Source organism: Mesoplodon bidens (assembly GCF_964165515.1).
Source record: "Mesoplodon bidens genome assembly, chromosome: 7".
Taxonomy (NCBI): Eukaryota; Metazoa; Chordata; class Mammalia; order Artiodactyla; family Ziphiidae; genus Mesoplodon; species Mesoplodon bidens.
Window position 1 is genome coordinate 84,639,624 of NC_138164.1, and position 25,012 is coordinate 84,664,635.

General features: G+C 36.0%; 1 protein-coding gene across 1 annotated transcript in view; it reads left to right on the forward strand.

The window, feature by feature from the left end:
- The window catches only part of ANO3 (anoctamin 3), a gene marked incomplete at both ends in the record, with an annotated part of 391,580 nt that overhangs the window by 157,931 nt on the left and 208,637 nt on the right, over positions 1 to 25,012 (forward strand).

The following is a 25,012-nucleotide window of genomic DNA, read 5'->3' on the forward strand; positions in this document are numbered from 1 at the left end:
CTAAAGGACCATCAATGGATAAATAGAATATTTTTCAGCCATAAAAAAGGAAATCTTTTCATTTGTGACAACATGGATGGACCTCGAAGGCACTATGCTAATTGAAATGTCAGACAAAGAAAGACAAATACCAATTATCTCACTTATATGTGGAATCTTAAAAAAACAAACAAAAAAAGACCCAAGCTCATAGAGAGAACAGATTGGTGGTTGCCAGAGGCAGGGGCTGGGGAGAGTGAGCAAAATGGGTGAAGAGTATCAGGAGGTAGAAACTTCCAAAAAAAAAAAAAAAGAGGTAGAAACTTCCTCTACTTATTTATCTTAATAAATAAGTCATGAGGATGGAATGTACAGCATAGTGACTACAGTTAACAATACTGTATTTTATATTTGAAAGTTCCTAAGAGAGCAAATCTTAAAAGTTCTCATCACAAGAAAAATTTTCTAACTATGTATGATGACAGATGTGTATTAGTTTATTGTGGTGACCATTTAGCAATATACACAAATACTGAGTCTTTCTTTATGTTGTACATCTAAAACTGATGTATGTCAATTACTCCTCAGTAAAAAAACAAAAAAGAAAGTCCTTCATTAGGTATGTAAATGCAACTTCACCCCTAAATTTTAGCCTATTAAACTTCAAACTCAACATGTGACTACATGTTATACTTGTTTGCCAGAAGTCAGGATAGGCCAGTTTAAACTTAACTTGAGGGCTGTTTAAACCACATCAGAGGTCAGTGCTTATAGACTAGATAATGAAAAGCTGTTGTTTGAAATGAGAAGTATCCAGGTTCTTATGAGTATTTTGTTAAGAGTTCCATTGTCTTGGGAAAAAGGCCCGTGGGTACTTTTGCAGGTGTTTTGTATTTGTAGCAGTTTGGGGAATATTAGATTTATTTTTCATTTCAGATACCTGATGATGTTTTATTGTTTCAGGCTTTGCCCTACATCACAGCAGATCAAAAAGAAACTGCACTTTGAAGACATCTATTCTTTATTAAAATATTTGTAATAAAACATAATTGCATTTAACACAGATATGTGACTTAACTGCCTTTTGTAATGTAACTGATAATATAATTGTAATGACTTACTTGAACCATTGTTTATGCTTCTCCCTTATGAGTGCCAGGCAAAAAAGAGTAGAGAGCATTTGCAATAAACATATTTATTTTGAAGGAAAAGCAAAGGGATGGTAATTAGGCTTCTGGTATCAGCTGCCAACTTTGGTGCTTGCTGCCCCAAAGATTTATAAGGTAATATTTCTGAAATTACTTTTCTAACTACCTTATGCATGTCCCAGTTAGTACATGTATAGTATTTACAAAACCACCAGTAAACATTCATGTTTATTCCTCTGGCCTTCTGATTTCTTTTTGCAATAACCCCCTATTTAAGATTTTCATCTCCTCTCCATAGGTAGTTGCCTTCTGACTCTGCTTCTGGGTGGTGAACCCTGTTCCAGATTTTCATAAAATGCCTCTTTTTTTTCCCCTCCTTCCACACATCTCCATTAGAATTTAGCTGAACAATTGTCAATTCTTTGGACTTACTCAGTGACTGATTCACAGATTCAGGAGAGTTAATGGAACTATACGTTACTCTCTCTGATTACCATTTCCTCCTTCAAATAGGAGTTTTTAATATGAGAATGACACTTTAATGTGCAGCTTCTCTCACTGAGCCCATGACAGAAATTTTTCATTGACTGTGGGTCATGGATCTTGAGTCAAATCACAGACTCTTATTATTCTCATTACAGTGCACCAAGAAGCCACAATCCATCATTAAAAATCATTTTGCCATTTTTGGGCTTCCCTGGTGGTGCAGTGGTTAAGAATCTGCCTGCCAATGCAGGGGACACGGGTTCAAGCCCTAGTCCAGGAAGATACTACAAGCCACAGAGCAACTAAGCCCATGTGTCACAACTACTGAGCCCATGAACCACAACTACTGAAGCCCGCGTGCCTAGAGCCCGTGCTCTGCAACAAGAGCAGCCACCGCAATGAGAAGCCTCCCCACTGCAATGAAGAGTAGCCTCCGCTGACCGCAATTAGAGAAAGGCTGCATGCAGCAACGAAGACCCAGCACAGCCAAAAAAATAAACTAAATAAAATAAATAAATTTTTAAAAAGACCAGTAGGATTTTAGAAATGAAAAAAAATCATTTTGCCATTTTTGCTTTAAAAAAATAGTGATTATAAACATTTTGTGTTCCTACTGTATGTTAAATAGTCTCTGTGTTTTGTGTATATTATATCTAATTCTCAACTGTACAAGGTAGATTATGATTTTCCATCACTCAGTTATAGAAATTAAAGCTCTGAAAGTTTAAGTAACAAGTTCAGATTATTCTTTATGAAGTCTAAAACAGCTCTACCTGACCCTGAAAGCCCTCTTATTCCAATAAGCAAGCGAGTTTATCTTAAAGGAATGACCGATGGCAAGCAAAGCCTGCAGAGATTTGAGCAGATGGCTTTGTAGCAATTATGAACTCATGCTGGCTAGGGCTGACCCTAACAATGGAGTTTCACCACTGATTTTAAATGCATGAGCAAATTGTGCTTTTGGTGTATGCCTCAGATTATTAGTCCCTCTCCTAAATTAATTTGATCTTTAGAGGAAGGAATTACCTTCCTTTGAATTCCAGAATAATATTACACTTTTTTTCAAATATTCATTAAGGAAATATTAACAGATTATTTCATATTTTGCTAGTTGTTATATTTCTGAATTAACTTGCATAGTTTTGTTTCTCAGTCTCTTCCATAAAAGAAGGTGTCATATGCATCCTCTTTATAATTCTCAGCATCAGTGGTGCTTCACACATAGGATATGTTTAAGGAATATTTTTAAATGACTCATTAAATGCATGATGTAGAATCTTTCCTCAAGGCTCTTACAGCTCAATTGGTGGACTAAAATATGCTTGTATCAGTCAAGAATGAATGATAACTGGAATTTGTTCAACAGTCAGTAATAGAGTTTGTTAAGTGCATTTGTCAAGAGAATGGGAAACCTGGATGGGTTGGCATAATTAGGAATGTCGTCATTCCCATTAAATTTAAATTTGTGAATATCTTAGAGTTCTCCCATCGTCTAGATTAGGAAACTGTGACCTATAGAGATTAAATAACTTCCCATAAATCATCCTGTTAGTTAATAGCAGAACACAGACTCATCAGGTAGTCCATGTACAAATCTTAATTAATTGATGCCCATTTTAGGATTTGTATTAGTCAGAATTCTGTTTAGTGTTGCCATAACAAAAAGCACAGACCGGATGACTTAACAAAAATTGATTTTTTTTCTGGAAGCTGTAAATCCAAGATCATGTCACCAGTTTGGTTTCTCCTTAGGCCTCTCTCTTTGGCTTGCAGGTGGCCATCATCTTGCTGTGTTGTCACATGGCCTCTTTCTCCATGTGCATGCATCCTTAAGGTCTCTTTCTCTTCTTATCAGTATATTAGTTATATTGGATTAGATCCTGCTGCATATGATCTAATTTAACCTTAATTGCCTCTTTAAAGGCCCTATTTCCAAAGACAATCACATTGGGGGTTAGAACTTCCTAACTGAATCTTAGGAGACAGTGCAGTCCATATGAGGGTTCAAGTCTGTGCTTTCTGTGCACATGTCCTTGTGTTGCTTTCATATTCTTGAGGCAAACATACTCTTTACTCATGAATTTATTTTCTTCCAATTTCCTGTCACCTTCTGTTCTTACTGATAACTATATTTTCTATATTTTCTTCATGTTCTCTAATATAAGTTACAGAAAGAAAGAGATGAAGCCAATTGGCCTAACCCATCTCGCAAAGGAAGAAGATACCATAGGTCTGAGAAGAAAGGAGATTATCTTTTCAAAGTTCAAGGGCCTACTTTTGGTACCTTTAGCCATGACCAGGACAGTCCCTTCTAAAGGACTGGCTTTATGGTGGGCGTTGGGATACATTAGTTTGTAATGTTACTTAGAAGAGGTGGCCTTGTAGAAACTGTAATTAATCTCTGCAGTTCATTGTATTTTAATTACATCCTTTTGTATAGTTTCAACTAATAGTAGATGTTGCTATCTCATGTGGGTCCACATAGCTCCAGGTCCTGGAGCCAATAATCCAATAAGCTGAAAAGAAGAGACTTTAATTTCATTTCTTCTTCCATACAGAATGAGTCTATTGGCAAACTTAATCCTATCTCTGCATGTCTGGCCTCTGTTTGCTTTGAGGATCATCCAGAAGCACAAAGGTTGGACCTACTCTTTGGGTTTGATAACCGTACTGGTTCAACAGCACACCATTTGCTAATACTTTCAGCAATTTCTTCAGTAATTCTAAAACATCGTTGCCTTTTGTCTAGAAAGGCCCATCTCTCTAAATCTCTCTTTTTCATGTCTTCAAGGCCATCATTTAGAGACAGCACAGTCTTTGTATTGATGCTCTTTCCAGTTGAGATCCTGAATTCTGTAAGTATTAAATTCCACCTGAGTGGGCAACAAATCTTGGTGACAAAGAATTGGTGTCCAGAAGTGCTGAGAGCACTCTCTCTGCCTCCTCACTGTGAATACAGATATTAATGACAGATAGCTCTGTGGGTTTTATAGAGTAAACCAGGAGAATCCATGTCCTGTGACTTTTCTGTAATAATTAAAGGTTAGCTCTAACATCAGTTCTGAATGATCTCTGTATCAAAGTTTATATCAAGAACCTCAATAAAAATGAATATAATTTAAAATAAAATTATACATTTTGTGGAAGTGCAACTGGCAAAGTTCAATTTTCTTTATTCTTACCTAATTTTGAAATAGTGGAGCATGGCTTTTCATATAACTTAGGGATCAAAAAAAGCACAAAGTTCTACAATCATGGCATAGGTAACTTAAAACCCTATCAATTTACAGGGTCCACATTCACAGAAGTAAATATTGTAAAATAAGGCCTAATTAATTTTTCTATTCTAAATCAGATAAGTAATGACATGAATTGTGTGTGTGTGTGTGTGTCTGTGTGTGTGTGTGTTGGAAGTGTGGAGGTGAGGAGTGTGAGTAAAGGTGGCAAAAGAAGCAGAAGCTGAATTCTGAAATACTTATCAGATTTCAGAATGGAATCTAGGAAATCATTCAAATCTGTCCTTTCTGGAAACATTTGAATGTCAAAGAAACTATAACGTTTATCTTTGGTATTTTTTAATTTTCTATTTTTTCCTTCACTTCTTCCACTTCCCTCTCCTCCTTTAATTTTTTTTTCCAGTCTGAGAGCTCTGAGGCTAACAGGTAAACATAAAGCTGATTTTTAAATACTTTATGATTTTTAAAATAGGAAGCAACAACACACTGCCAATGACCAACTTTTTTCTTTTTTTCACTTTTGTTATAATACCTTTGGCAACCTTTAGGATACTCCTCCAATTTTAGCTCTTATTTTCAACATGGTCTGATTTTGTTTAACAATACCAAATGATGTACTCAACAGAATCTCTCTCTAACTTTATCCCCATGTTTTCTACTCCATCCCTGTGTAAGGAAAACATCTTTTTCCATTTTCTCTTCAAACAGTATTGACTACTTTCTGGTTTACTGTTACTTTCTAAATTGAAATTCTCCCTGCTTGGTATATCATTGAACCATCATATGGAACTTATCCTTGGATACTCAAACAAATTTCAGTTTTTGAACATCATCGGTTCTACTTCTTGTATCCTGCTGATTGCCCAAAGAGGAGATGAAACTGAGCAGGTGAATGCCTTCTCATCTTTTCTCTCCCTCTGTACTCAGACTACTCTTTGATGTGAGGATTCAATCTGTTCTTGGATGAAAATTAAATTGACCTATTTAGAACAGCATATGCACTAAGAACGATTAACTCCTTAAAAATGGATTGCTAGCCTTTTTGTCCTCTCATGATGAAGAATCAGACCTGGATAAATGAGGTTAAATAAGTGTTCTTTTTATAAAAGAGATTACTGCACATTTATAAAACATCGTCAGTGGGTTCATTTTCCTTTTAATTCAAGTGTAAATCTTTAACAGTACTTTTTATACTATTTCAATTACTTTTTAAACAAGTACTGATTGGTTTCATACAATGCACCAGACATTGTTCTAAATCCAACAGTAAACAAAACAGATAAAAATTTTGATTCTTAGCGAGTTAATATTCTGATGGTGGAGAGAGACAATATAAGAGAAAATATATTTGCATAACGTATCAGACAAATGGTGACTGGTACCAAAGACATAAAACTAAAGCAGGAAAAGTGACTGTAAAGTGGCACAGTAATAGTTGAAATTTTAGATAGGGTGGCTAATTCACTTTGAGCATTTATATTCATATCATAAACATTGTTTTTGTATGTGTTGTTTTATGGAAATAAGAGCAGTACATGTTTATTATAGAATATTTGGGAAAATGTAAAAATATATAAAAGATAACATAAAAATTATAAACTACTACCTAGATTTTACAACTTTTGTCATACTGGTTTATTTCCTTCCAGTTATTTTTCTAAGTTCTAAGTCTAAAGATACATATATATAAACATATGCATACATTTATACTTGTATACACGTACACAGACACACAGGTGTAAGGATTTGTTGAAAAGTCATTACTACTCACTATTGATGGTTATATAGTATTGGGTTGGTCAAAAGTTTGTTCAGGGCTTCCCTGATGGCGCAGTGGCTGGGGGTCCGCCTGCCGATGCAGGGGACACGGGTTCGTGCCCCGGTCCGGGAGGATCCCACATGCCGTGGAGCGGCTGGGCCCATGAGCCACGGCCGCTGAGCCTGCGCGTCCGGAGCATGTGCTCCGCAACGGGAGAGACCACAACAGTGGGAGGACCGCGTACAGCAAAAAAAAAAAAAAAAGAAAAAGAAAAGTTTGTTCAGTTTTAAGTACAAATAAAAGACACTTTTTATTTAAACCAAGAATTTTACTGAACAATGTATTTAGTAACCCAACAAACTTTTTGGCCAAACCAATATATTGGGCAAGAATTTAATTTTAGGACCAAATTGTTCTGATACAAATCTAAGTTCTGTTACTAACTAATATTGTGATTTTGAACAAGTTATCGATGTTTGTTGATTAATCAGATCTGTAAAATGGAATAATTATAACACCTGGCTCACAGTGTCATAAGGATTAAAGTATTATACAAACAGACACACATTCATGCACACACACACAAAGTCTATAGAACAGTACATAGCTTACAGAGCCATATTAAAATTAGTTATTAATAGAAATTAATATAAACTTGTTGATGTAAAGTGTTGGTGAAAGTGTTTATGCAGATAAGAATATGAAAGAACAAGCATTCTACTTTAACAAATCTTAGTAATTAAGGAAGAAGCCCCAAATAATTTTCCAGGAAAGACGACTGTATCCAACTGACCAGAAGTCTTTGATTTCCTGACTTCTTTCCCTTCCAGGACTTATTGTTACTTTAATTTTCTCTGCAGGTTTAAATCATACTGGTAGGTAACACTTCCACACCTACCTCACAGAGTAAAATATACAAACGATATCAATCTTACTAGGTTCTGAGACCTTATTTGCTTCCAGGTTCACAGCTATGTCATAGGTGCTTGTGTTTGCCAGATCTTATAAACCTGTGTGATTTAAAGCAGCATTAAATGAGGATATACTGTAGAATGTCTAAAGATCCATATTCCTTTTAGCCTCTTCTCTATTTCTGGAATCAATCTTTTTTGTGGGAGAGATGGACTTTTTCATCAAATAATAGTTATTCTTTCTTATTTCTGTTGCAGAGTGGCAAAGAAACAGTTAAGGCATCTTGTTTAATGCCTCAAATCTTATTTGAGGTGATAAACATCACATGATTTGCTATGGCAGTGGCAAAGGGAAATGCTTCTCAGTCCTACATAGGAGGGCTTAGTAGTGAAAGGACCCATAACTAGGATGCATGGTAAATTACTGTAGACCCATTTTCCTTTAATGCTTTTATCTGTTTCTGGAGTCAGTCTTTGTAATTAATATCTTAAAGATCAAGAAACTTGGTCATAGGAAAAACAAACAAAATTCTAGTAGAACCAGAGAAAAGGTGAGTAATAATCATTTTTACATTTTAATTATATACTTTATTCAGGAAGGCTTTTGAAATTAAATATTACATTAAAATTTTAGTATGGATAAAAATGATAGATTCCGATTCCCTAAAAGTATAAAGATATTCCTATTCCCTTTTTTACTCAGGAATACAGTTTATACACATGCCTAGAAATTCACTCATCTCCAAATAATAAGTTCTTAATAAATACATGGCATTTGGTAGAGAAATTAATTTTAAAATCATTAATGAAGTGAGTGGATTATTGTTGGCTGCAACAAGTCATGTGATTGGTCACTGATCCTGATGTGCATCAGTTATTTTAGTAGTGATTTGTGGATTGAAGAGCTAGCAGTGAAGTTCATCCTTTATTCAACTATATATAGCTAATATAGTATGAACTTTTTAAGTGTGTTGTTAAGGGACTTGTTATTGAATTATATTGTAGATATTGAATTTGTCCATTTTAGAGCCATGCAAAGCAAGGACTATGTGTATCATCATTGAAGGAGTAGACTAGACAAAAAATCTTGTTTGTCTTGGCTGTTGCTCAGTGAGGAGGGAAACAAAAAGTCTACTTTAAAAACTCATAAATCCACTCTAGATTTACATAAATCACAATAAACACAATGTATACAGCAAACCACAGTGATCAAGAATTGGCAAAATTAAAAGATGCCCAAGGGCTTCAGATATTGAAATTATCAAATGTAGAGTATTATTATTTAGGTATAAATAAGAGAAATGGATGAAAAGTATCAGTACAGAGACCATAAATAGAACAGGTTTGAAAAGGAACCACACAAGCCTCTTGATTTATAAACATATAAGTGCTGTCATAAAAAGCTAACTGTTAAACTACAAAATTGACATGTATGAAGACAACTAATAAATTGGAATATGTGAAGATAATTACAAAATATAACAGAAAGGAATGAGTTAGAAACTATAAAGAATAGGCTAAGATATGGAGACTAGAATGAAAAATTTTAACATATGTCTAATAGGAAATCTGGAGAAAGAGAATAGGGAGAACTAGGGAAGCTTCCAGAATTATTGAAAGTCACCAATCTTTAATAACAGGAAGTCCAATTAATACAAAACATGTAAATTAAAATAAATATACATCTGGATACATTGTAGTAAAACTGCAGAATATGAAAAAAGAGAGACTCTGGAAAGCATCCAGAAAAAGAAATGATTACCTACCAATGAACAGTAGAGAGCTGACTTCTCAAGAACAATGGAAACCATCAGACGGTGGTACAATGTCTTCAAACTAAAGAAAGAATTGTCAATGCTGAATTTTACACTCTGTGATAAAACCATCTTTCAAAATCAGCTGTGAAATAAAGTTATTTGCAGAGAATCAAAAACCGAGTTGGTTACCAAGAATTACTCAGTAAAGGACATTCTATAGAATATGATTCAATCAGAAGAAAAATACCCAGACTGAAGACCTGAGATACAAGACAAAATGCAGAATAAAAATAAAAATTAAAAAAAAGAAATGCAGATAAATGTAAACAAACAATAATAATCTGTAATATCTTGGGTTCAAAAATAAATTGAAATAAAAACTAATGGACAGGGCTTCCCTGGTGGCGCAGTGGTTGAGAGTCCGCCTGCCGATGCAGGGCACACGGGTTCATGCCCCGGTCCGGGAAGATCCCACATGCCGCGGAGCAGCTGGGCCCGTGAGCCATGGCCGCTGAGCCTGCGCGTCCGGAGCCTGTGCTCGCAACGGGAGAGGCCACAACAGTGAGAAGCCCGCGTACCGCAAAAAAAAAAAAAAAAAAAAAAAAAAAAAAAAAAAAAACTAATGGACAACAATACCATTTGAAGAAGCCAGACATATCAATTCACAAGCAACTCTGGACCAAGACAAGCCTCCCCTCTCATGCAGTATTAGGATATAAGGTGCTTGGCAACTTTGGTATTATTCTAACTCTTTGAGGCACCTGCTGAAACTCTGAGACAAAAAGGAAGTCCCATGTAATATAGTTTACACGAAAACCAAACCAAACCAAGAAATGTTAAGGAATGCAGGGAACGAAAAAAGCAGTGTGGAAAAGAGTGACATTCTCTGAATATTGTTGGAGAAAGTATCTTAGCAGATAGAATGATAGACAGCTCTCCCTTGAAAGGTGCGGAAAAAGCTACTAAAAATATCCTAAGGAAGGAAAAAGGTGAAAAGAAATAGGAGAAGATGGTCTTGGTTGAAGTGAAGAAAAGATAAAAGATACAGACAAACCACATGAAAATTATAAAGCTGCTTTTAAAGTTTGGATTCCCCCCACGCCTCACCCACCCACCCAAGTTTCAAGCCATTAGACTGTTTTAAACAGAAGAGAGGCATGATCTAATTTCCATTTGTAAATCTCCTAGCCTGATCCTTGGGAAAGGACTAGGTGATGAATCGGTTTCAGGAGAAAGGGAAAAGGAGGAATCAAGGAAACCTGGGAAATGTGCCTTGAGCAGTTGGATGTATTGGTGGGCTCTCTTTACATTAAAATATTTTTAGTTAATTCTGTTTAAACTCTACCCATGTAGCTCATTAAGAGGTTCTTAATATTCACAATTTCTAAGCTGTTCTGCCTTCTAGGAGCTGATAGGCATGGTTTCTTGTTGGTTTCTCCATGCACCTTCAGCTTTTCACTAATTTCCAAAGTCAGTCATCAATCGCCTACCTGCTTTTCCAGATTCCACAGTTATAGGACATCTACTGTAATTGTTATTGGAAGCAAAACACTCAGAAATGCCTGGCCCAAAGTATGTGCTATGTAAATGTTAGTTATTATTTTGCTATATTTTACTACTTATTTTTGTGGGTTATCTTTTGGAATATTTTACTGTCGTTTCCTTGCCAGTTGTGATAGGGATAGAAATAAAACATGAGTCAATGTCCATATGTAATCTGAAGTCTGAATTTTGTATTCTTTGTTTTTTCTAATTCAAGCTGAATCCTGGTACATGATTCAGGATCACTCTCTTTTTTCAATGTAATTCTTCTTCTAAAGGCAACCTGAGGTTGTGTAAACTAAAGCTTAACATGTTAGCAACCAGAATTTAATAATCTAAACTAATTCACAGTAGGGTGACCCATTATTTAAATTATTGTCAGCTCCTGAAGCTTACAACCCACCCCCCCTAACTTGAGATTATTATCAGGAGCTTTTTAGCACATGATTATGGAAGGTCCATAAGACACCACACCAGAGTAACAGATCCTTGCTGTTCCCTCTTCCTAGGATGTTCTCTCAGAGCTCACATGGTTGGTTTGACTTCCTCTTATCATTCAGGCCTATCAGTACCTTCAATAGGCTTTTTCCTGCTCTGAACACCCTTTCTAAATAGCACTCGTGTTACCCTACTTTCCATCCCATCATCATGTTTTGTTTTCCGTAACCATCTAGAATTATTCGTGCAGTACTGACTTTCTATTAACTGTCTCATCCCCCTTGAAAGTTCTAAGGAACCATGTCTGTCGTTCATTGGTACATAGAACAGTACCTGACACATAGTAGGGTCATAATAAATGTTTTTTGATGAAAGAAGTATTTCATTGGCTGCTATATGAAGCTGGTAAAGCCTCATTCCTAAAGTATCTCCACCTCCACCCTCCATTTTTATGAGTCTGATATAGAATATTGCCAACAATGTACAAAGAATAACTTGTCCAAAGCTCTCCTCATCAGGGATTATGGGCAGGGCTATTTCCCACAGAGGGTGATTGTCAGCTATGATTGAGAAGTTAATAGTAACTCTCCAGTAGAATGGAGAATGGGTATTTTATTTTTAGAAAGAAACATAGGATGGATCTATGCATAAACACTTTTTTTAAAAAACTTCTTGGAAAAATACCCTTGATAGCAGGAAAAACTTTGTGTTCTTTGTTTCTCAAACTGGGTTTTGAGGATACTGCATTTTTACTGATAAATAGATTCACTCTATATTATCATAATCTTTAAATTTTAGCCAATTTGGGTAATAATTTAGCCTATATACATGTGTATACATACATACATATCAATCTGTACAGTATATATTGTGCAGTGAGCTTTCTGGGCTTAGCAGTTTTATTAGAAATTCATCAGTAAGTTGCTCAAAGAAGAGTAAAAATCATAAACTATGTCAGTGTATATTTCCCAAGTAAGAGGTTTCAAGACAGTAATTTGGACACTACTGATATAATAATAATAACAATCGTGTCCATATAATGAATATACGGCCTTATAGTTTTCAAAGCAATGGTCTCTTCATAACTGGTAGCCAAACTGACACCCTCAAAATCCAGTTTGCTGGGATTCCCGGAGATGAGAATGTAATTAGCAAGAGCGATCTCTAACACACTGTACTTGGCTCCTCTACTCGTCTTCCTTCCTCCTCCCTCGACCACCCACTCTGATAATCTCTCAGCTACAAAGAAGTATGAACTCCTACCTTATAAAATTTAATAAACATGGGTGTTATTTCTTAAAGAAGAAACAGTTGTAGAAACAGGCTGGTTGTCCCCAAACGCTCCTCTACCGTGGAGTTAGTCATCCTGTCTCAGAAATTACATAAATATTCTCTCAAAGCCCACCCTTGTCTCTGGTAACAAGCTTATAACATTTATGAACCTAGCCTTGTAAACCCATTTCTGCCTCCTTGATGATTCTCCAAGGTAATGCGGTAATTGCACTGCTTATATAATTAGAAGTATGTGTTACCCAAGCTGGGAGATTGCCTTCTTTAGTTGTGAAAACACTGGCATTATTTGAAAAGAAGTCAAAGAATTGCAGCATCTGAGCCTAACTATTTTTGTCAAAATAGCTTGCCTGCAGTGGTGAATCCGTATAGGGAAATTGGATTTATCCAAATCTGTGATATCCTGGACTTTGAGTAAACATATGCCTGACCTGAGGTATTTGTAAATGTCACTATTACTGTGATATTCAGTACTAAGTAGAAAAGAGGTATTCGCTTACAATTAGATTGTGGCATTTTTAGATGAAGTTCAGTCTGTATCCACATTTTCCAAAGTTTGGTCCCAGAAATTCTATTAAATATCCAAAGACAAAGGAGTTAGTAATCAAATGAGGTAGGAAGTTATTTCTTAATAATATTTACTATCCCCTAATCACCTCCAAGATGGATATTAATAATGAAAATTAGCATGCTAAAAACATATATAAGTTAGTTTTACCAAGCTCTGGCCAAATATGTTTTAAACAGACTTGTTTTCAACCAATATATACTAACACACTGTAAAAGAATTCCATAAGACATGCTCTGAGAACTTCTAACCAAAGAGTGGGTCCTTAAAACTACATATTCTATCATGTTTAGTTGTGAATTTAGTTGTGAGAATCTTGACTTATTCTCACTTTTGATGATACAATGCCTTATGAACATTTCACAATCACATGTTAGAATGTTCCTGATAATTAAACTCAGGGCAGTAGACTGGCTGTTTTAGGAAATGACAGCAATTTATATAAAGGGTTACCCCATCCTAGATGAGTTTAGACTACTAAATTGTGACATATGACATGTCAAACAATATGTTTTCATAATTATTTCAGGTTGCCTTTAGAGAATAACTACATTGAAAACAGAAACATCCTAAAACAAGTGCCAGGATTCAGCCTGAACTAGAAGAGAAAAAATACAATACTCAGACTCTTTATTAAATATATATATTGACTAATATTTGCTTATGTCTAATCCCATCAAAACTGGCAAGAATGTGGAAGAAATAACAAGATATAACAGAACAACAACAATAGCTAACCCTTATATAGCATATATTTTGTGCCAGGCATTGTTCTCAGTGCTTTACATACAATAACAATTGATAATAGATGCCGTCACAGTTTTGGAATCTGGAAAAAGCAGATAAGCAAGTAATAACTAACTTTAGACATGATAGGTGAAAAGCTGAGAATACATGGAGAAGCCAACAAAAAACCATGCCTATCAGACCTCAGAACAGCTCAGAAATTGTAAATATCAAGAACCTCTGAATGGGCTACCTGGAGTAGAGCTTAAACTGAATTAACTGAAAACCTTTTAAAAAGTAAAGAGAACATTTCAATGCATCCAAAGGCTCGGGCACAACTCCCAGTTTTCCTTCTTCTTTCCCTTTCTCCTTAAACCAATTTATCACTTAGTCATTCATCTCTACTCCCAACACATGCCGGATCTTTCTTTTTTTCCTTTCTGTCCTGCATTCTTTGTAATTTGTTTAAAGCCAATACCCCAGATCTTGCTATAGCTGTATCTAATCTACTGTATAACTTCATTGAGTTTTATATTTTAATAAATATATTTTTCATTAATTTTTTTCATGTCTCAAACCCAAATTTTATGAATATTCCTTGTTTGTTCATATTTTCAATTCTGTATTTTATTTTTAAACATTTTATCCTCAGTTACTTTATTATATGTGTTATGTGTGTTACCATTTAAGTATATAAAACTCTGAAGAATCTAAACCTATGTTTTTTTTCTCCTGATTTTCATTTTATTCTTTCTTTGAGTGATCTTTATGTGTCATATTTGCCAAATCTTAATCATCTTGATCGGTGGGAGTACTAGTGATCTCAGAGAGGCAGCAGTGAGTGGTGGCATGAAGTGAGATCTTAATTCCCTGCCCAGGAATTGAACCTGGGTAGCCTGGATGAAAAGCAGGAATCTTAGCCACCACACCCTCTGGCTCTTGCCCCAGTGAAAAATGCATTTCTCACGGAGGCAAAAACTGTAAAAACAGGTACAAAGTTTATTGTTAGAGACATAGCACAAGTCGGAGAGCACACAGAGAAACAGTTTGTTTAGTTAAGATAGGAGGAAGACAGAGATGCACACCTGGAGAGAAAGGGTGTGGGCGTCCTCCCCAATGAGGAGGAGTGCAGTAAAGAGGCGGTTAAATCATTTATACAGGGCAGTTCATCAGGGTCTTTGTTTACCTTTGGCCAATTATCTGATTTCTTTTTCCACACCTGACCTGCCCTAGGACCCTACCCAAAATGCGTGCGCAAATTTTTTCCAAAATGGATTTCAGCTCAGAGGCCTTGGTATCACATATTATGGGGTGGTGCCCCCTCCTTTTGACCCCCAAGGAGACTTTCTGTGTATGTGCAGTGTTTCCCTTGCCCCAAGGATGGGAAATATATGACCTCTTGATCTTTTACTCAAACAAGGTTTATCCCCTTTCTGTTCCTGCTGTGACTGTTATCTTAAGGTGTCCACAGGAAACAAAGCTATTTACCCTGTTCCTGTTGTTACTTCCATTTTGGAGAGCAAACAGGAGGCTGATTTTAAATGTCTAACCTGGAGCCCATCTACCTCCTGTCTCAGGAAATGTAAACAGGAGACTAGTTGTAAGTGTCCAGCCTGAAGCCTACTTTTTCCTGCCCCATGAAATGTAAATGGGAGGCCAGTTGTAAATGCCTAGCTTGGGGCCCATCTATCTCCTGCCTCACTAAGACTTAAACCAGGGATGCTTTTCTCCAGAGAAAATTTGTGTTTTCCTTTGCTGGGAGCCAGGGGAAAATGTGCCTGGGACCACTTTTTCCTGATTTAAATGCCCAGTCTTAACATGAAAATCGCAATTTTAGCTCCACACTTTGGAGTGGCCAAAGGTCTAGTCTCCTGGGTAACACAGGCTTTTACAAGCTTACCACTCACTACCTCTGTTCTGGTTTCAGATCATGATTATTTCTTTGTTTAGTTTTTGTTTAATTTGTTTTGTTATGCTGTTATTTTGAGAGTTTCATTACTTCCAACAGTCTAAGAAATACATCAAAATATGTTTTAACCAGGATCAGGTGGTTCTTTAGCAAAAGAATTCTTTAAAATGTCAAGTCTTTTATTATGCTTAAAGAGGAATATTTTATATATAACATTATTCTTCCTGAAGTGACTATAAGTCTCTTATGGATAACACCAGTGTTGCATATGCTTATTGTCTTGGCTTTAGCACAGAATTTCACACAAAATAGTTGATTGCAAAGTCAACAACAAATGAATTAATAAAGGTCTATTTGAAATCTCTTCTCAACAATAGCCTTTAACATATGTAATAATAGCTAAAATTTACTAAGCATTTAAATATGACAAGCTATGTTCTAAGTATATTGCATGTATCTCATTTAAGCCTCCATAATACATGCATGACTAGGTACTAATTGTTTTCTCATTTTACAGATTAGAAAACAGACCAAGAGAGCTAAATGAATTGTTTAAAATCAAACCTTATAAGTCATCCCATTATGACCAATTTTTAATACTGGTTATTGAACCACTTGAAGTCACTGCTAATGACCCATATTGAGGGAATGCCAGCAACTACACAAGGGGGAGGGGGCTTTAAGCAAATATCAATCAATCAATCAATCAATCAATCAACAAAGTTTAGCCAAATAGATGTTGGGTATTCTGTACGATGTCAACACTTTCAAGAAATATTGGGGAACATTTTATACTTGAGAAAATCTGAATGTCAAGGCAAACCTAGAGGCGTTCATGTGTGCAGAATAAAAATTCAGTGCTTAGAGGTGAAGCCTGCAGAATTTCTTCCTAAGCCATGCATCCTTAAGACAACTTTGATATGTTAATTTATAAATTCACATATTTTAATTTCTTTTCTACTCCATAGCAACAAGATCAAGCCAGTGTCACGAGATATCAGCAACTACTCCAAATGTGATTTTTTCCCTCTTTATTAGTGAAAAAGTGTAGAAACAAAATGGTACAGTGAGGAATAAGAACATATGCTGAGACTGCCTCGGTTCAATTCCCAGATCTACCATTTACTCTGTGGTGTTAGGCTAACTCAGCACCTCAGTCTCCTCCTGAATGTAATGTGAATGTCAAAAGGATTTTGTGAAGTTGTCGAGTGAATAGAGCTGAGTGCCTGACTGAATGAATGAATAAATAAATGATTCCAGGGTCTGACACAGAATTAGCACAATGTATGTATTTCTTATTGTATTTCTCCAACCTTAGCCAAGCTGACCCTCTCATGTGCAAACGGGCACTCTTTGCAAATTGATAGGTATAGATACAATTCTTTAGAAGCTTAGGAACTTTGATTAACCTTTGAAAAGAATTTTAATTCCTATGAAAAGTCTTGCTTTATAATCATGAATATGTATTAAGTACCACATGTTTGCTAATTTTGTCTAAAAGTTGAATATCTCAAATTATATTTTATAGTTCTTTATCTTTTCATTATGCATACTGAAAAGGTATTATTTTTCATCTTAAATAAAAGACTGAGGAATATTGAAATTCTAATTCTGTATGTACTCTGCAAAATTTTAAAATTTAAAAGAGGTTTATGGTAAACTTGATGTATTTTTGAAATATTATAATTAAAAGGCACTGTGCACCTCTGCTGCCTAACTCAAGAAGGATGTACTGAGCTGTCTTAGGAAGTTCAGTACAATATGTGTGTAATGGTCCAAATTGAGAGGTAACACTTGAGAGCCGATATAAAAGTTAAATAAGAAAGCAGTCAGTAATCAATAAACCATTCACTGTCCTGCCTTCACATGGTTTTGCCTTTTATTAAGTTTCTCCAAACAGTTAGAAGCCATTGGATGTAATTTTGTGGTTGGAAGAGAATAGTGTGCCAAACTCTTAGAATATCACTAAGAGGGTCTTTCTTTCCTCTTAGTGAAGTTTTACAGAAATATGCACTCAGATTAGACCTCAAGTGTTTCTTTTGTGTAGTATGGATGTTAATGTCTCGGTAATTCAAAAGGGAATGTTTTCATATTTATAAGCAATGTGAATTATAGGTGAGAGAAAGACAGAAGTGAGAGACACATTTAGGAGGTTATTACAGTAAGTTCTACTGCAGAATTACCTTTATCTTGAATTTTGTAGGAATTGGCATTATATTGAGAGAGGGAGAGAGAAACTGAATTAATTGAAAAAAATTATGTGATTTGTAGTCACTATTTAAATTTTAAAATGATTTGATTATTTTGGTCTGGGCTCAAGCCTGAGCTCTATTACTCATTAGCTGAATAACCTTGGCTAATGACTCTCCCTCATTCTTAAAACAGGAGTAATGATACTCAGCTGAATGGATTATTTTGCAATTCTATATTTCTGAGAATGCACTTGGCTTGAAAAACTGAATGAGAATTTTAAAAGTCATAAATCAGAGAACTTTTGAGATTATCTGGTTCTGGCATTATTATAATTGTGGGGAAACAGGCTCAGAGAAGTTATACTGCTTGCTTGGATCATAACAGAGACTAGAACCCAGGCCTTCTGACTTAACAATTGCTTTTTTTTTTAAATCACATAATACCTATAAAACCCATTCTTTAGACATTTCATTATATATTATGTATCCTTACAACATTACACTGCTTCCTAAAAGCTCTCTTTCTTCAAGATTAGTTATCTTTCCAGCGGATTTAGAATTGTAAATATGTTTAGGTTTAGGAAGTCAGAAAACACACAAAAGTTTATGGAGTTAAAATGCTATTATGATAACTTTGGCCAAATAACAAAATTGGTCAAAACTCTAAATCTCTCCTTAAAAACAGTATTGGGAACTTCCTGGCAGTCCAGTGGTTAGGACTCCGTGCTTTCACCAAAGGTCCGGGTTCAATCCCTGTTCAGGGAACTAAGATCCCAGAAGCTGAGTGACGTGGGAAAAAAACCCAGTATTGATTAATGTCTTCAGTAATAGGAGCTGGATTGAAAAAAAAAATTAATATATTTCTGTAGATTTTCACAATTTTCTACAGTGTCAGTCTCATAGATAGTAACCAATACATAAACAAACATACAGTAAATAATGTTTCACCAGAGGCCCTTTTCCCAGTCTTCCAAGGCTCCTGGGAACAACATCATATTATGGGAAAACTGAGTAATTTGGGACCAAATCTGTAGACTTGGTTAAACTCAGTGTTTGAATTTTGTATTCAGCTAGGCTGTATGTGCATATGTGTGAGTGATCCTCATAACAAACTTGTATGGAAGAAATATTGTTGCACTTTCTTTGCATATGAAAAACCTAAGACTTGAGGATCTGTTTACTCATCCACAGTCCCAAAATGGCAGCACCAGCTGCATCTTTGTGCCCCTTTTATAGTGATACCTTCCTCAAATCTTGGGAGAATTCTTTCTCCAGTCTCACATTCCCTTAGCCCTTGGATATGTCTATCACTGCACTTGCCATACTCCATTGCATTTATTTGGAAACATTCATTTCCTGCTTTTACCCATGTAGTCCTCAAGTACGAGAACCAAGGCCTACGCCATGGGTGTCCTCTGACACCGACATGGTATCTTCAGCTGTGAGCAGGTGTCAGTACATGTTTGTGAAAGCAGTGTGGAGTCAATTTCTGTAATAATATTAATAACATAATAATATACTATTTCCATGTATTGTGTTTTTACTATGTACAATGCACTTGACTAAGCACTTAAAATGGATTATCTTTTCTGTTTCTCACAATGACCCATGTTATAGGCACTATTTCAGTATATTTGTTTAGTTGGTTGGCTTTCCTCCCTCCCCTGGGGCTAGGAGACTCCTGGTGCAGAACCTCCAATTTCTCATTCTCCTCAGTTCGTAGGACATTTAGGTGCAGCTGTTATCATTGTGTTACAGTTGAAGAAATGTGTATTAGCCTCAAGATCATCACAAGTACTGAGGAAGTTTCCAATGAGAAAAAAATTCAGTTTGTTCAATGCAATCAATTAACCCAGAAAAACATATTGAAAACCAAAACAGAGTGATATAGGCATTTGTCAGACAGACGTGAGTCCCAGGCTTGAACATTTGTCACCTTAGAAAAGACAGTGTACTTACTTTGAACTGCACTTTCCTCAGTGGTAAAAATGATGTTATAATTTATTTTTCTAAGAGATATGATGAATAAGATTTATCATCACGGCATAGCCTTTAGAAGTTTGCACCTGGTATCACAAAATGTCATTTTTTTTTTAGCCTGCTTCCCTTTTGTACAAAAAAAAAGTTACCTGGAATTTAAAAAAATATCAAAACACAGAAATAGCAAAGGATCATAAGATCACTCTAAGAATGTATTTGTTTCATAAAAATGGAGCTGAAGTTCTCTTATACAAAAAGAAAACGTCCTGGAAAGAACGTCAGTATGTTTTGTGTAACTTTTGAGAAGAGATAAAAATACAGCTGTAAGATGTTAAGATGTTTTCTTTGTCCAGTCCCATGTGGGTTATGACAATTACAGATCATCTCTTACATCCTCTATTCCATGGTTTATATCAGCTCTAAAATGGTGAAGAAAACTTGTTCTCTTCAATTTTCTCAATCATTATAAGGATGGATGAAAAAAAGCCCTTGAAAATAAAAGGTGCTGTACAACAGCATTGTCTTACATGAGAAATGTGTGATTAAAATCTGCAGAGCTCAGTAAATATTTAGGAAAAGAACACTCAGAATGTCCTGGTGCAATTCCAAGCGACAGTTCTGATATACAATCCATTAAGGGAGAGTGTACCCAGAATCACACTCCATCCAGCGTTCTGGACACACTAATTTTGAGGAAGCCAAAGAACATAATTGATTTTGAAAGCAATCTGGAGAGAGGTTTTACAGGAAATAAAGAACTCTTAGCCAGCATATGATTGAGGGGAATGGGCTCTATGAATTTTCGAAAGATCCCTATAAGTATAGTGTTACCTTTGGAGAGGAATGGAGGGTAAAGCTGGAAAGAAGTAAAAAGTATATTTCATGTGTGTGGGAAATGTTTTATAACTTAAAAAATGTGACACAAAGCAAATATTAAAAAATGCTAATATTTGCCAAATATGAAATTTTAGTACATAGATGTTCACTGTATTATACTCTATGTCTTTTGTATATCTGAGATGTTTTATAATTTTAACTTGATTTTCAAACAGGATCATGTGGGGTACTGCAGCATGGATGATTATTATTAGGACTAACTAAGTGAAAGGAACTGTATAAGGCATGAATAATCATAAGCCATGCTTTCACTGTCTGGTAGAGGTAGGGCTTCCTCATAGAGCCAGACAGGATGTACCCTGCAAAACTCGAGTGATGCTATCCAGATAGATTATCACAGGAAGAACTTGTGTCCCTGGTGTTGTTTCATTCATCAGTCCTTGGAAGGAAAGGTGAGAGAGAGGAACACAAGCTACCGAAGTGCCACTTATAAATTGGAGTGGACTAAGTGGGCAGGAACAGTTTTGTGAATGTGGCGACTGTTGAACTCAGTCTAGAAAGATGATTAGAATTTGGGTAGATGATGGGGTAAGGGAGAGAGACAGCACATTCCAGGAAGATGGAATATTATGGATGAAGTCTTAGAGTTGAGAATATAGGGTGTTTGTATATTCCTTCAACTCAGAATTTGTCCAGTACAGACACTTTATCTGCAAAACCTTAAAATCTGGGAAGATAAATTTATACCCAGACTCAGGTATATTTTACCTCAGAGCCCAATTTTACCTTCTTCTGTGCACCCCTCTCTTTTTGTGAGTTTCAAGGAGCCCTTTTGCACTAAAGTCTTAAGAACTATAGGTATTACTTCTTTGGATGTATTTTCAGAAGTGGAATTGCTGGATCGTATGTTAATTATTTTTTAAGGATTCTCCTTAAAATTTATTTTTTAAGGATTCTCCATACTGTTTTCTTAGTGGCTGTACCAATTTACAATCCTGGCAATAGTACACAAGGGATCCCTTTTCTCCACGTCCATGCCAACACTTTGTTATTTCTTGTCTTATTGATAATAGCACTTCTGACAGGTGTGAGGTAATATCTCACTGTGGTTTTGATTTGCATTTCCCTAGTGACTAGTGATGTAGAGCATCTTTTCATATGCCTGTTGGCCTTGTGTATATCCTCTTTGGAGAAATGTCTATTTAGGTCTTTTTGCCCATTTTTCAATTGTAACCCAAACATTTGAGGAAACTTTAATATGCGAGGTCATCAGGAGAAGTGGTTTCTGTTATTGCTGGTCATGAGCTTACAGTGGATTGCTGGGCCATTTTCACAATCAAATCTTAATACTGAGGAAGCACTCAAATGATCATGTATGGCAACACAGACAATCATAGCATGTGAGAGAAAGAGATCATCCTGAATAACTGCCAAATTTTATTTTACTTTTTGTTTATTGAAAATATAATATAAAACAATGTTGAAAACCATTTTGTAGTAAAAATCACTGTAACAAATTATAACGCTTTTGTTTTGCTTATCACATCCTGATCCTTGACCATAGACATACCTATTTGACAGTTGTAAACATAAACAGAGTGCATCTGTCATTTGGCCTGTTGGTTTTTATTTCATAATTTTTTTTTTTTTTTCGATACGCGGGCCTCTCACTGTTGTGGCCTCTCCTGTTGTGGAGCACAGGCTCTGGACGCACAGGCTCAGCGGCCATGGCTCATGGGCCCAGCCGCTCCACGGCATGTGGGATCTTCCCGGACCGGGGCATGAACCCACATCCCCTGCGTCGGCAGGCAGACTCTCAACCACTGCGCCACCAGGGAAGTCCCTCATAATTTAATTTTTTTAAATTTTATTCATATGTTTGCCTTCTGCCAGGGAATATGCTAGGTGCTGAAGATACAGTGGTGAACAAAGCATTCACCACAAATTACACACACATATATATACTAAACAATGAAAGAAAATGAGGTTTCCATTAGTAAGAAGGAAATGGAGAAATTTTTTCAATAAATAACTAATAATATATCTCATAGCCTATCTCTCTGCTCCATACATGTATATCCTTTTTACTATGTGCACACATCAGTAACACTTAGACACCTCACAGCCCAAAAAGAGAGAAAATACCAAATTGCCTTCATGAACTGCTTTCATCCAGAAGTCAAGTGTTTCTGTTTACTGTTGCTATTCTTTTTAGAAAGTTTTTTATATGTTTCTATGTGTAAAAATTATCATTCACTTTTAGATACCCATTATAAGATGGCACAAAAGGAACAGGATATTGGCAAAAAACGTCCATTTCCAAAAGGGATACCGGGATATCAAAAACAGTAGTCATTGTGACTTGACATACAGCATATCCCTGCGAACAGGAAAAGTTTTTGGTCATGGAAGTGGAGTGAGTTCTGGGATCAGCTAATCATGGAATAGCCCCTGAGTCTGTTCTCTAAAATAATTTCCCCCATTTATTGTCCTTCATTGTCCTAGTTTTACCTTCTGAGAAAATCTCCCTTGTCATTCTCCTTCATGGACTTATCTGAGATGGGAGAAGGCCTTTCTAGAGAAAGCACATGGTTAATACACTTCCTGATATCTAAATTCAAGGATACAAGGATGATCTTAGTAGTTGAACAATTAGAGGATTTTGTGAAACAGAAATTGGTTTCTTTAACGTTAAAGTTTCATTCTAATTTAATATGCAGCTGGTCACTTGTTTCTTGTCAATCCCATGCACTAAGAGCAACAGCCCGATATTGTGTAATCTTGTATAACATGAGACTCCCAGCTCTTAGTCACATTTATATATATATATATATATATATATATATATATATATATATATATATATTTTTTTTTTTTTTTTTTTTTTTTTTTTTTTTTCTGTACGTGGGCCTCTCACTGTTGTGGCCTCTCCCGTTGCGGAGCACAGGCTCCGGACGCACAGGCTCAGCAGCCACGGCTCACAGGCCCAGCCACTCCGCGGCATGTGGGATCTTCCCGGACCGGGGCACGAACCCGTGTCCCCTGCATCGGAAGGTGGACTCTCAACCACTGCGCCACCAGGGAAGCCCACATTTTTCTATATTTTGACAACTTCCTTGCTAAATTTTCTGCTTCCCTGGCTTTTCTGTCACCAACTTTAGTGTGAAATGGAAAGTAGTTTCCAGCCTTATGAAAGTCCAAAAAAATTGCTTTTTATTGTATGCCACAAAACATGTCCTTAGAAAAGCTATATTTTACTCCCTCCCTGCTTTTTTCTTATGCAGCAGCTTTATATAAATTTTATCTTTTCTTGAAAAATTTTACTAAAAAAAAGTGGGAATCAGTCCTTCTATGAAAGCATTCTGATTTATTTTTTTATTATTTCCCCTAAGATGAGTAACTGAGTAAAAGTTGAAAAATATGTAACTATTTTACAAGCTCATAACAGGGACTGTCATCTCCCAGGCCTGAAATAATGGGATCCTTGGTGCCCTTTGCTGCATGGTGGAGTTTGGCACACTTTCTTCTGTAAAAGACCAGATAGTAAATACTTTGGGGTTTGCAAGCCACATGGTCTCTGTCAGAACCACTAAATTCTGACATAATAGCATGAAGGAGCTGTAGTCAATATGTAAACAACTAGACAGGCTGTGTAGCAATGAAATTTACTTACAAAAATAAGTGGCAAGTCCGGGTTTGACCTGCAGAGAATAGTTTACTGACCGGACTCTAACTTCTTCACTCATTCTGTTCCACATTTTAAAGTCTGTTACTTCCAAACTCCTGCTGTTTTAAAATAAATTCTGATTTGGCAATAGCATAAAACCTAATTCAAAACAGTTTAAACAATGAGGAACATTTTCTCACAAAAGCAGCAATTCCAAATTAGGGCTCCTTCAGTATTGTTTAATGCACCAATTTATCAATACTTGCTCAAGGTTGTCAACAAGGACCCAGGTTATATACATCTATCTGAACTACCGTCTTTAGAGTCTTGTTCTCTAGTTATGCACAAACACAATATCACACTGTAAAAAAAGGTAGAGTCTTTTCCTTATATCTCCTTTTCAGAGTGGGAAAACTTTCCCATATGCCCCATTAACATATTTCCCTTCACTTTCCATCCACACAAACTAGGTCACATGCTCAGTTATAGGCAGATTACAGTTAAAAGAAATAGTATTACCACCACTGGCTTGGACTTCTCAGAATTTATAACTGACTAAAGATAGAGTCACCTTTTTAAAATAGTGG